We start from the raw sequence: 14,894 nt of genomic DNA on the forward strand, positions 1-14,894 counted from the left end.
TCGCCACTGACTACCAGTCCTTATGCTTTCTACATCCTTTCCCCCTGTTGTGTAAAGCTTGTTCTCTAGTAGATTACAGTTGAGAAGTTTATGGCAATATTTATTTTCTGAGTTTCTGTATGTTGATGATAGTTTATTATCTCCTTTATATGTAAGGTCCGTTTGACTCATATTTTCTTTCCTTGGATATAACTTATCTTCTCCACTGTCTTCTGTCATTGTCATTAAGTGATTCTGTCTTCTGTCATTAAGTGATTCAATCAAAAGTCTGATTACAATTTTTGTTTTTCCCTTTATAAATGACTTGGTCCTTTGCTCTGAGGCCCTGAGGATTTCTTCTTCATTAAGTACAGTAGTTTTACTGAAATATCTCTCTGTGATATCCCTTACGGTTTGATTTTCCCAGGTACCGGGGTGCCCTTCTAACATGTAGTTTTGTCTTTTAAAAAACCACAAAACTTTAGAAACACTTTACTGTGTTTCTTCTGTTGCACTTCTTTGCTTTTTCATTGACTTATTACAAGCATGTTGTGTCTTCTTTGCTTCTTTTCTATTGCTCTCACTTTCTGTCAACTTAAAAAAAACCTTTACTTAAGAACATAATTTTTTCTGCTATCTTCCAAATTTTAATGCATATCAATTGTTTTAATTTAATTTTATGCTACGTCTGTTTTGGCCTTTGTTTTTGAAAAAAAAACCCTTCATTTTAAATTCTTTCCTTCGCACTTCTACCTTTCTTCTCAAATCTTCCATTTCTCTAATCATCTCATTTTTGTTTTTTCCTAAATATTAGTTTTGCCACTTTTATAGCTCCTATTTAAAAAAAAAACTCGTTTAGTTCACTTAGAAACATTAGGTTAGTATTTTTCTCTGTTTTGTGGGCATGCCTTTATAAGTGTATTATCATTATAGGGATTATTTTTTCTATTCTTTTTTCTGTATTTATAATTAAGTTATTGGAAGTGAGTTTTACTGTCCTTTTAGGAAGGAGATGTAGTTGAAGATACCTTGTATAGCTTCACAGTGCTGGAGGCCCTCTTTTTTTTTTTTTTGTGAAGTGATAAAAAATATGGTGACCACTTGGTTTGCTTCTACCTTTTGGCTGCTGTGAACAAGGGTGTACAAATATCTCTTCCAGGCCCTGTTGTCAATTCTTTTGGTTATAAACATGAAATGGAATTGCTGGATCATATGATTCAATTGAATAGGTAAACAAAATGTGGTATATACATACAAAGGAATATTATTCAGCCTTAAAAAGGAAGGAAACTCTGACATATGTAACAACATGGGTGGACCATGAGGACATTATGCTCAGTGAAGTAAGCCAGTTACGAGAGGACAAATACAGTATGATGCCATTCTTATGAGGTGTTTAAAGTAGTCCAATCCATAGAGACAGAGGGTAGAAGGGAGGTTGCCAGAGGCTGAGAGGAGGTGGAAATTAGGGAGTTATTATTTAATGGGTGCAGAGGTTCAGTTTAGAAGGATGAAAAGTTCTGTGGATGGATGATGGTGATGGTTGTATAACAATGTGAATGTGCTTAATGCTACTGAACTTTATGCTTAAAATGGTGAAAGTGGTAAATTTTATGTATATTTTACTACAACTTAAAAGAATAAATTAAAAAATATGATAGTGTCCATTCTGAGATCTGCCCCCTCTGATTTCAACTCTCTCCTACCTCTGCTTTCTCTTTCCTTTGTCTGTACTGTCCTTGTCCTGTTCAGCTGGGACTCTACTCCCACTGGTATCTTCACAGAGGAGGGTCATGTCCCATGGATTGGAGTCTTTGAAGCCCAGTCCTCATCCCTCTGCCATCCTTGTCTGGCCACTGATTTTCCCATGAGCACCTGACAGCAGCTTAGGTAAGCATCCATCCCCTGCTTCCTCCTGCAGCTTATGACTGCTTAGCTGATGCAGCCGTGGTGATTTGCCCCGTCTGCTGCTATTTAGGGTTTCCTAGGGGTGCCTTGGAAATTTTATTTTTTAATTTATATACCTAATTTTAGTGTAAATTTTGTGGATTTGGGGTTTTATTATCCTGGTATCTGTCTGCTTTTATGTGGTAATTTGGGGGGATTCAGAGCTTTGCTACCACCACCACCTACTTAGAGTCTTTAATTAAACTTTTGATTTTTTTCCTTTTCTTCTTTTGTTTCTTTTCTTTTCTTCCATTCTATTATTTTCTTAGAAAAAAGCCCCAACACTTAAAAATCAGAGAAACAAATCCTAACATAATCTATTGATAAAATGGATTTTTTCCAAGTGTTCATTATAGGGTCTGTCCTAAACGTGTCAAATTTCTAACACTTTCTATATTCTAGAATAAAAACATTTGATGCTTTAAGACGATGGTCTTCAATGATCTCATATAAATGAATTTTTAAATTAGATTTGCTCAGGAAAGCTGATCAATGCATATCTTTCCCTCATTAACATGAGTTAAAGCAACATTTTAAGATCCATCTTTATTTAATTAGAAAGAATTCTGTAAATGTCCTGATTGAGATTTTACTGTGTATCTATTTAATGATAGGGAACAGCTATTCTACACAGTTAACGTGTGGTTAAATTTAAACTTTATTTTTCTTTCATTCACAGTTTTCCCTCCTTCACTGGTCTCCTCTCAGTTCCTTCCTTGTTTAAACCTTCCTACTACCTCCCTCCACACCCCCATGTTGTCTGGCCCAGCGACATGCACACATAGGTGTTCAATACATTTTCTTAGAAATAAAAATCGTTTTTCTATTTTCCAATGCTTTTTTCTAAGAAATGGATGAGGACACTGGCCTTATAAAACGTCAGTTCTCTTAAAGAAGAAATTCTAACAATGAAAACCACATTTAACAATTATGGAAGGTTTTTGTCTTTTCATTGTTTCTAGCTGGTTCAACTTTATTCACTGTGAAATTATAATGTAAATTAAAATGTCTGTTCCTCTTTGTTTTAGCTGAGTTAATGCTATTCAAAATTGTCTTGCAGATATTCAGAAATAATAGCACTTTTGCACATCATTTCTGGAAGCATTCAATGCAAACGAGTGTAGCTATTATCATCAGTAGCTGTAGGCTACCGACTTCTGTGGATCTTTTAAAAAAGGACTGGCCAATCCCTCTTATTAATGTGGAAGGACTTATAGTGAAGTGACAGACATTAAGATTCATGGGATTCCTGTCCCCTTTTCACTGAACCTGCTCAGCATCCCATCCATAAATTAAATTATTTAGACACGTGTTTAAAGAACAGGCTTCAGGAACAAAAGGGACAACCAAATGATGGCATTAGCTTAATTGCTCCATAGTCTGGAGACAGCTCAGAATTGCTGTGAATATATCCAAGAATATTTAGAAGAATCTTTGAGGAGAATACTCTTTTGCTTTTGATTTTCTCCACTCTGAAACTCTCTCTTTCCCTCCCTCCCTCCTTCCCCCCTCCCTCTTACATACATACACACACACACACACACACACACACACACACATGCACACACGCAAACCCTTTCTTCCCACTCTGTTTCAGAACACTGCGAGCAATAGTCTTGAGCGTCTTTTGTTCTAAAAACAGCTGAATTTCCAGGGAAAATAACAGAGAGGAACAGAAAAGGAAAGGTGTAATAGTGTAAAAGTTTACTAGACAAATTTTATGAAATCAAATATTGCCTGTTTCTTTTTGATACATTTAAGGTGCCTTTAGCTTCATGGCAAAAAGACACATAGTCAAGATGTATAGTTTTTCTACCAACAAATCAACATTGAATTATCTTAATTATGGTCTTTGGAGTGAGCTTGCCTTAGAAAACCTACAGTGTTTTATTCCTGCGTTTCCCTCCTCCTTTTCCGATACTAGGATGTATGCCCTAAGCTCAGGAATAACTCTGGGTGGTGATTTATGAAGGTATTGTATCAATATCTTTGGTTTTTGGTCTGTAATGAATATCACGGTGGTGATTATTTAGAGCTGCCTCTCATCTATAAAGGCAATTCAGGAAATCTGTGGAAAATAGCTTATTTTCTACATGATTCACTGTAGAATTAAATGTTTAAAATAGTTTTCTATTTATTTATTTGGCTGCATCGGGTCTTAGTTGTGGCATGTGAGCTCTTCATTGCGGCACACAGGATCTTTTGTTGCGGTGCGTGGGCTCTTGATTGCAGTGTGCGGGCTTCTCTCTAGTTGTGGTGTGTGGGTTTTCTCTTTTCTAGTTGAGGCACGCAAGCTCAGTGGTTGTGGCGCGCGGGCTCAGTTGGCCCGCGGCATGTGGGATCTTAGTTCCCCAACCAGGGATCAAACCCAAGTCCCCTGCATTGCAAGGCGTATTCTTTACCACTGGACCACCAGGGAAGTCCCTAAGTATATTTTTTTAGACTGTATTTCTAAGAGTAGACTTATTTTTTGCCTAGAAAATGCATGCTACTGACCGCCAGCCATTTCCTTGATCGTTTATGTGGTCATGAGAAAATGTGGTCTCGATTCCCCTGTGTCCACACTTGGACCCGTTCCTACCAACAATGGGCTTTGGGGGGAAAATATCCTATGGAAGACTCTCATCCATGTATGGAAGAAGCTAGTGTCTATGGCAACTGAAGAAATCTAGTCAAAATTGTGTCCCCTGTGAGCATTCCAAAGTAGCCAGACTTTCCAATATCAATCATTCCTTTTTATTCATGCATAATATTATTCCACAGAGGGAACAAGGAAATTCTGCTAATGTAGTTGGATCTGTAGTTTGCTTTCCTAGATGCAGGAGACATTTAGCCCTGCTCATACAGAGGAGTGGCTGCTAACAACATGCAGAGGGACTTGAGGAAAGGAAGGCCTTCCAACTCCACTTAGGTTCCTAGGTCTCCGATTCCTTCCTGTAATGCAGGTCCCCCATGGACTTGGGGTCTTCTGGGTGGGGTGCTGGTGAACAATGAGCTCCTGTGAGAATCTGAGGATCTGCTGTGCAATAGACATCGTCTGTAGGAGAAACACAGTCCTGTACCTTGGTCTCCTTCTTTTTTTAAATGTATATGAGTATCATTGTGATTAAAAAATATAAAACCATGCAAGATTATTACTGGAGTCAATAACTATTTGTCATTATTTATTTTCTCAATCAACAGGTGCCAATAACATAGGCCTTATCATGTGGAGCTTGTGCAATCTTTGGTGCTTCAAAGGTGCCCTTATGCTTGAGAAAGTTGGGAAATTTGGGTCCAGACTATGGAGCATTGAGAACTGGGCAGGACCCTGGCGCGTGTTCCCCAGGGTCGCCATCAGATTCTGAGTGGCTTTATTGGAGGAGCAGAAGGGTTACCCGTGGTCTCTGGAGACAGCCAGCAGTATGTGCCGGTGTGATGCGTTTTGTTTGGCCAGCAACAGAGCTTAAGGGAGTGATTTCTCACCAAGTGCTCTTGCTGGTGAGCTTGGAATTTTTTTAATCTCTAGAAGCAAGTTAATGATCCAGGGCATTTGGTGGTTTATGTAAACCCCTTTCTGTTCTTTAAAGAGATAAAAATGTCTTTTTACCTCCAGTTGAAATTAGCAAATATCAATATACCACAATACTTTGTTAAAAGATAGTTTAATGTTTGTACATAACAATTGGTTATATTCTTTTCTGTATGAAAATGAACAATGTACGATGGCTTGATCTGCACGCACCTGAACTTACAATGCCCTAATTAAATACGGACTTTACAAATCCATACCGGATACTTCAGCTGCTTTTCATCAATTAACTTTATTCAAATAATAACACAACTTCCTCTCTTTTTAATAGGAAAAATATGTATGCTTTCAGGGAGCTCTGGAAAGTGCCTCTAGCTTGAATATGTTTTGTATTTCCTATCTGTGCAATGGAATCTGTTAAAGGATATTGACCTGATGCCACACCGTTTTTCAATTCAATTACTGTGAGCATTTCTATTTTTAAACAGGAGAGTCTACAGAAAAGAACCATATTAATGCAGAAGCAGGAGAACTACCTTTTTGTCTGTTTATGTTTCATTAAACAGCATCGTGCTATTTGTTTTGGCTCATTCAATAGGTCATCTTGATGTTTTTCTTATTTTCTTTTTTTTTTTTTTGGCTGCATTGGGTCTTCGTTGCTGTGCTCGGGCTTTCTCTAGTTGCGGCGAGTGGGGCTACTCTTTGTTGCGGTGCGCGGGCTTCTCATAGCGGTGGCTTCTCTTGTTGCAGAGCACGGGCTCTAGAGTGCAGGCTCAGTAGTTGTGGCGAGCGGGCTTCAGTAGTTGTAGCTCGCAGACTCTAGAGCGCAGGCTCAGTAGTTGTGGCACATGGGCACAAGGCCTTCCTACATGCAAGTTCCGGCATCACGATTGGTACCTGGTAGGCTCTCAAAAACTATTTAGCTGAATGAAATGGTAAAAGAATAAACAAACTATTATGTTTTAAAAGAGAATTTCCATATTTAAATCAGCTTTGGAAAGACTTGTCCAGCTGTACGCAGACCTAGGATAAAAGGAAAACCCAGAAAGGGGAAAATTAGTTAGAAAGCTCTATAAGTATCATAACTGTGGGTTGAGAAGATTAAGGTCTAGGATAGCAGCTAGAGAGAGGGATGGAGAAGGAATAAAGCCAAGAAGTGCTGAAAGGGAGCATGATGCTCTGTGACTAATGGGGTTGGGGGACACGGCGGTTGGGTGAGAAGTCATCGCCCCAGCTCAGGGCGTGAGCAGCAAGGGGCATGCAGACCTGGAGGAAGGGGGGCCCGCCCACCCGATGCTGTGTTTACTGGATTGGTTTTCTTTGCTGCAGAGTGAATCCTTACAAACTTTACCCGGAAACAACACAGCTCTTCTCTCCCAACTTCAGGAGGTCAGAGGTCCAGGCAGCACCGAGCTGAGTTCTCCACACCAACATCTTACCAGACAGCAATCATTTTACAAGAAAAAGAAAGCACCATCTATTTCTGGTGGATGGTCCAGCATCAGTTAGACAAGCCTGGGAGAGCCGGGGAGGCAGGAAGAGGGGTGAGCAGTGACGCTCTGATGGTCAGGGAGCCTGAGAAGTGGTTTCATTTGTTTCCAGAGACAGACATTGTCACCTTCCCTCCTGGCCCTTTACCCCACTGCCAGCCAAGCAGCCTCCACACGCATCTTATTAGGTAATAGTGAAAAACTATTAATTTTATGACTCTTTGGTGAATGCTGGTTAAACATAAGGACCCGTATTCTGTCAGGACCTCTTGTTGGCTCACCCCAAACTCCTTCCAGGATACAGCCTCTTCTCTCCAACATCCCGCTAATCCCTACCCTTCCTCACTGAGATGACTGTGGCAGCCCCATTTCTGCGCTCACCTCTGGAAGGTCTATGCTCAAGACAGCTATGAGGGCCAGGCTTCTAAGCCTGAGCTATGTCACATCACTTCTGGGCTCAAACCCTGCAGTGGCACCCAGGGCAGCCGCTAATGCTGCGATCCTGATGAAGGCCCCATCCTGTTACCTCTCAGGCCTTCTCACCATCCTCTCTCCATCAGCTACCCAGGCCTCTCTGCTGCTCCCAGACCCTGGGGGATGCTGATGCTCTCCAGATTTCCACGAGGCCAACAATCTCACTTCCCTGATTCTATGTGCAGATGTCAGCTTCTGGATGGAGCCTAACCTGATACCCACTTTTAAAATTACTGTTGGCTTTTCCCAAATATTCCCAATCCATACACTCTGTTTCACATTCTGCTTATGACTTTCTAGAAATTTACTTATTTGTTATACTTATATCCATTGTTTATTTTCCTTTCTTTCCTATCCCCTCTCTTCAGAGAATACACAAATTTGGGAAAGGAGAGAGGGAGATGTCTTTGCTTCACTGATGTATTCCAAGTGCCTAGGGCTGCACTGGGCATACAACAGGTGCACAATACATGTTTGTTAAGTAAATAAATAAAACTACTTTGTGTGAATTAACCCATTTAATTCTCACAACAGCCTAGTGAAATTTGTGCTATTACAGTGCACATTTTATAAACAAAAAAAAAGAACCTAAAAAAAAAAAAAACGAACCTAGAGAAGTTTGAGGTGTTTCCACCAGGAGCACACAGCTACTTAGTAACACATCAGGAATTCAGAACAGGGTCTGAGGACCTCCAGAGCTCAGAAGGACTTCCTACACTGGCCAGGTTCTCTGAGATTGCACCTACAGAGCAGAAGCCTGCAGCAGACTGGAGTTCAGGTGTCCTCTGACTCTTCTTTTCCTAATTTCAACAAGATGCAAAATGCAAAGCACCAGACTCTTAGTAATAACACTCACTGAGTCAGGTCAATAGACTGTCATGTAGGATGAGCACAAGAAGTGACTGTGGGACAGTGCTGCCCAGGGTCGAGTCCCTGCCCCATGGAACAACCAACAATGTGCTGCCTTCATGAATTAGCTCCTAGCCAACCAGGCAACTAGCCAGAGGCAGAGGCACTGGGGTCACAGCATCCCAGAAGTCCCTGTTTATAGCTCTAAAAGAGAAAATAAGGGGGCTTCCCTGGTTGTGCAGTGATTAAGAAGCTGCGTGCCAACGCAGGGGACACAGGCTCCATGGCATGTGGGATCTTCCCAGACTAGAGCTCAAACCCGTGTCCCCTGCATTGGCAGGCAGCTTCTTAATCACTGCACAACTGGGCCTGTGAGCCACAACTACTGAGCCTGCGTGTCTGGAGCCTGTACTCCACAACAAGAGAGGCCGCGATAGTGAGAGGCCCGTGCACCGCGATGAAGAGTGGCCCTCACTTGCCGCAACTAGAGAAAGCCCTCACACAGAAACGAAGAACCAACACAGCCATAGTAAATAAATAAATAAATAAACAAATAAATAAAAAGAAGAAATACATGCAGACTCACAGACATAGAAAACAAAGTTATGGTTACCGAAGGGGAAAGGTGGGGGGGGGGATAAATTAGGAGGCTGGGATTAACAAATACACACTACCCTATATAAAATAGATAATCAACAAGGACCTACTGTAGAGCACAGGGAACTATACTCAATACTCTATAATAACCCATATGGGAAAAGAATCTGAGAAAGAATAGATACATGTATATGCATAACTGAATCCCTTTGCTGTACACCTGTAACTAACACAACATTGTAAATCAACTCTAATATAAAATAAAAATGAAAAAAATAAACATATGCAATGCTGTAGGTACAAAATACAGTTGTGTGTTTTAGGGAGTCAGGGAAGGCGTTACTGAATTTCCTTCATCTTGCGGTCACTGGTCCTGGTCTATCCTTGCTTTTTCTTCCAGGACCTTTCACTCCTCATTCAATCCCTTCTATTCCTTACGGCTTCCTTCTCTCCTGGAGCTCTTCTCTCTTCCCATGTAGCACCCTCTGGTCATCCTCGGACACAAACTGTATTTTTCTTCAGTGCACTGACTTGCACAGAGCAAGTCAGTGATGGTGTTATCATTTATCAAACAAACAAACAAAAACCTTAAGGCCCTTTTTCTTCTTAAACGTCTGAAAACCTCAAGGAGAAAGATTTCTACACGTTGCATCTTTCACACAGGGCAGGTAACTGCTGGTGGACTTGATTTAATTTTCTTTAATGTAGTAAAAATATATTGTTTTATAAAACTACATGAGCTCAAAAGACAATTTTAATTGAATAAATTTATTTCAAATGAGGTAAAAATACCTTTTATGTTTCTGAAGACATCTCAGTCATAAACAGCTCTTGTGAGTCCTTTGAAGGGAAGGGGGGATGTATGCACCTACTTTATTGATTTCTCAGAAAAAAGTCTGTGTTTTTCTCCTTAAATTTCACACAGATTAACAACATAATGTTAAGTGTATTTTTTTATTCCACTGGGACTATCTGAAATGTACATGGTTTTCTTGAGACAAATATTTCTGATTTCACAAAGCCAGAAGTTGCTTTAAATATTTGTTTACTTGTTTCTTAGCAGCCCTCTAATTGGAAGAATTAGAAATTAAAAATGTGCAGGACCTAAGGGTGCCCCAGAGGAGGGCATCAGTTTTACTAAGGGGTTAGAAAATTGTACCTATGAAGAAAGCACATAGAATTATACGTTTTCCCAGTAATTCCAGGATGATTGGACATTACAGATTTGCTTACTTAATAACATTAATAAATGTTAATACACATTCACCATAATAACTACTGAAAGGTAAAAAATGCTATGGTATTAGTAGAAATGGAAAAATTAGTTGATAAAGTTCTACATGCTCATTATTTTTTTTAAAAAAAGTTCTTAGCAAGCTCTTAAAAGAAACTTTTCTAATGAATAATGTGTGTCCCTTTTTTATAAAGATCTGTACAAAATTTTATAATTAACAGTGGCAATTTAGATCCATCCCATCAAAGTCAGAAATAATATAAGGTTGTCCATTATCACCCCTTCTACTAAAGTTTAAAGAAAAGAAAAAAAAGAAGTATAAAAATTGTATATGGAGAGGCTAAGATGTCTTATATGTAAGGGATCAGATTGCCTATGGACAAATCCAAAATAATCTGTTGGTCTGCAGCAATAAGGGAATCTAGCACATTTGCTGAGAATGAGATCAAGATACAAAAATCAATAGTGCTTTTATACACTAATAATAACCACTATAACAAAGATCCCACTCACAATGTCAACAAGATTTATAGGAATAAATCTACTAAGTATGTGCAAAATCTATACAGAGGAAATTATGAAACATTACTGAGTAGTTGAGTCAGTGGAGAGTCATCCCATTTTCACAGCTAGAACATACTTGATCTTAAATTTACTAATATTTTCCAAATTAGTCTTCCAGTTCCACTGAATTCAACCAAAATCTAAAGCAAGTTTTTCAAAGACCTGTATAAAGTGATCCTAAAATTCATATAGAAGAGCAGAGGGCTGGAGGTAGGTAGAAAATTTTGAAGAATTATAAGGTTGAGGAATTTGCCCTTCCAGATATCATGATTGATTATAAATCCACAGTAATTAAGAAAGTGTTGTATTATTACAGAAATAGACACATAAACTGGTGAACAGAATAAAGAGCTCAGAATCAGGCTGTCTTAGTTTCCTAGGATTGTCATAACAAAGTACCGAAAGCTGGGGGGCTTAAAACAACAGACATGTATTTTCTTACAGTTCTGGGATCTAGAAGTCCAAAATCAAGGTGTCTGCAGGGCTGTGCTCCTTCTGAAGGCTCTAGGGAAGGATATTCCTTGCCTCTCCCAGCTTCTGGTGTTTGCTGGCAATCACTGACATTCCTTGGCTTAGATGTGTCCCTCCAATCTCTGCCTTCATTGTCACATGACCTTCCTCCCTGTGGGTCTCTGTGTCTAGTTTCCTTTTTCGGATCAGGGCACCAGTCATTGGATAAGGGTCCACCTTAATTCAGTATGATCTCATCTTAATATTATTACATCTGATCCCATTTCCAAACAAAGTCATATTCACAGCTCTCAGGGGTTAGACTTGAACTTATCTTTTTATGGGACATGATTCAGCCTACAACACAGACCGATGCATGTATGAAATATTGATATGATAAAGGTTGCATTACACAGCTGTGGAGAAAGGCTGCCATTTCAATCAAATAAGTGGTGCTGGAAAAATTGGTTGTTTATATGTGTCAAGAAAATGACGGTGTGTTCACCAGGGGTGACACAGCACTTATTAGGGGAAAATCCCACACAGCAGAAGCGGTAACAGGTACACAAGTCCCCCACTGGCCACACTCACAGGGCAGTGCACAGGGCTCCATCACTGCCAGCTTCTGGCTATGAAACTAACATGCTGTGTCATAGGAGCTGGCGTCCCTGCCTTGGGACCCGAGGTCGATTCTGGGCCTTTAGCCTGTTCCCTCACCTCAGTCTTCTCGCAGGATAATTGACACAGAATGATCCTGCTTGGAAGATGACAAACTCCCCTGAATGGACTCATTCCTGAACGAGTGAACCCTTCCCTCTCACTAATCAGAAGTTAAATGAAATTAAATTCCTACTTCCCAACAAACCACCGTGAATGACAAGGGATTTATGGATTGAAATGCGAAAAGCAAAACTTTAAAACTCTCAGGATATATAAGCGAATACCTTAACATCAATGTGGAATATATTAAAGTGTGTTTCCTGATGTACGGTGAATGGACCGAAATCCAGTCAATGGTGTGGAACTCATGATTAAAGCCAGGGGAGCTTGTCCAGATAAAGTGTACAATGAACAGGATGGAAGACATCCTGTGGTCACCAGGCTAAGTGTTCAGCTGCCATATGGGGTGTCCAGTTTATGCCTGGACATCCATAGTCATCAGAATCACACTTCTCCTCAAAGAAATGTGTTCCCACATCAGAAATCTCTGATTATTAAGAACTTCTATCTATACTGAATTGAAATTTGTCTCAAAATTTCCTCCAATCAAAAAGTATTAAATCTCTATCATGTGTTAGGAAATATAATGATGAATAAGACATGTTCCCTGCCCTTAAAGAGTGCTCATATTAGCAGGAGAGACAGATAGTAGACAGCAAACTTCATACAAAGTGATGTAGGAAGTGAGACACATTTGGGAAACAGAGGATTAGAGGAAAGATGTTAATGGAACCAGGGAAAGCTCCATGGAAAAGGCAGTATTTATGTGGATTATAAAAGATAATAAGAACATTGCAATGTGTGTGTGTGTGTGTGTGTGTGTGTGTGTGTGTTTTGGAGGGTGAGAAAGAATGGATTTTCAGAGATACTGTCCCTATCAGAGCTTCAGATATTTGGAGGTAGCTATCAAGTGCCTGGAGGTTATGACGTGGCCAACCACTCATGGCAATTCAAGTTACAAATTTTTATTATCTTCAGGTTAAGCATCCCATCTTTGAACTATTCCTATGTGACATAGTTTTGAAGCATCTCCACTTTACTGGAAATACATAAACACTTTATATTATCATTCTTATTTTCCAAATTTAATGTCCATACTAGACACAAAATGAAGAGGAAGAAGAAGCACTGTAACTGCTCCCATCAGTTCAGTGGGGGACTCGGGCTGGCCCGTGCACAAGCTGATGGGTTTATCTTCTCCCACTCAGTGATGGCACAGAAGTCAGCCATGGGGGCGTATTCACACGGTGGAAATTGGCAAACCAGGGCTTCTTTTTTTTCTTCCCATGCATGGACCAGCTCACCACTGCCAGATAGAGAAGAGCTGTCACATCCTTCAGTTTGTGTTCTTGACTCTGAAGGGAATCTAAGATAATGCTATCTGTTTTGTGAGGTTTATCCACAATGTTGACTCAAACTGAACTTCTTGTCAAGTAAGTCTTATGTCATTTCTTTTTTTGGTGCTATTAAATAAACAGCCTTCATAATAAGCAAATGTTCTAAATAAAGAAAAGAAAATCACCTGCAATTGTTTATTTCAGGTCTGTCTGCCTCCTCTTTCGTTTTTATTTTTAACAAAATTATGCACGTATATAGTTTAATCAATTTGTGCTGCAAGTTTTTAAAGAAAGCTCAGCATTTTCCTACTTCCCTCCTTCCTATTTTCCCCTCACTGGAGGCAACACTTTTAGCTGATTCCTTGGGTATTCATCTCCATATTTCTATTGCCATGGACTGAATTGTGTCCCCCTAAATACATGTGTTGAAGCCCTAACCCTCAAGGTGACTGCAGTTGGAGATGGGGCCTCTAAAGAGGTGATTAGGGTTAAGTGAGGTTATAAGGGTGGAGCCCTGGTGTCCTTATAAGAAGAGGAAGAGACACTAGAAGTCCCCCGTCTGCCATGTGAGGACACAGTGAGAAGAAGGCCAGTCAGGAAGAGGCCCTCATCAGGAACTAAATCAGTCAGCGTTGTGATGTTGGAATTCCATCCTCCAGAACTGTGTGCAAAGCTCTGTGGTAATCTGCTGCCACAGCCTGAGCTGACTAAGACACCTCCCAAATATGCTCATTTGACCATTTCTTGGTTTTCCAGTTTTAGACACTTATCAGTTGAGTGCCCTCCACAGGTGATCAGGATTTCATGCATTTTCTTCCCATCAGCACCCGTGCCCACCAACCTCTCCTTGCTTGTAACTGTCCCATCAAAACGACTGAGCTCCTGCTGTCACACCTTCCTGCCCCCATCACCTCTGAACATTTCCAAGAGACAGTTTTCAGACACTGATGTTTCCCTATATTTTGATTTCAGGATTCCTCTGTCTTTAAATGGGGGCTGACTACCCAATAAATTAAACCACACATACACACCTTCAAACCCGAACCAAAACAAACCAACCCAATGAACAAACATTATGAGAACATTCTTGGTATTTAAGAGAATATTGCAGTGAGAAATGGGAGAGCTTGGTCTGTGGTTCCAGATGACAAATTTGAGTTCGTTTTGACTTTCTAGACCTAACTGGATAACTCTATTACCAGCTGCCTCCTGTAAAGGCTCCAGAAAATGTTTATTAATGAATATGCTTAAATTGTGCTAGAATGAAAATTCTTCTACATATCAGCTTATTAAAATTCTGTATCATAGATAAAGCCAGGGAAATGTTTTGGCCTCCTGTCTTATAACAGGTGAATGAACTGATATCTCTGAGTGAATTCTTTTTATTTAGAGATAAATAATATGCATTGTTTTCTTTAGGTGGCAATTTATGAGTAAAGTTAGTAATTAGCACATGTGGGAGTCTGATTTAGTCATTATAGGACTGTGTGTAGTTCATAGTTGCTAGGTAACATAATAGTAAGAATATAGTTGGTATTAAAAAAAATTGATCTTTATTGCATTCTATATTACAATTAAATATAAACTAAGACAATAAAACCGTGACTAATAATTTCATATATATATATGAAATCATATATATGAAATTATTTGCTCCTTGCAGATGTATATTCTGTGTGGAGGTAATTTCTAATCAAGATTGGGGGAAACCACCCAGAATGAACATTGCGTGCCGTGCCTTG

The sequence above is a fragment of the Leucopleurus acutus genome (assembly GCF_964270905.1).
Source record: "Leucopleurus acutus genome assembly, chromosome: 12".
Taxonomy (NCBI): Eukaryota; Metazoa; Chordata; class Mammalia; order Artiodactyla; family Delphinidae; genus Leucopleurus; species Leucopleurus acutus.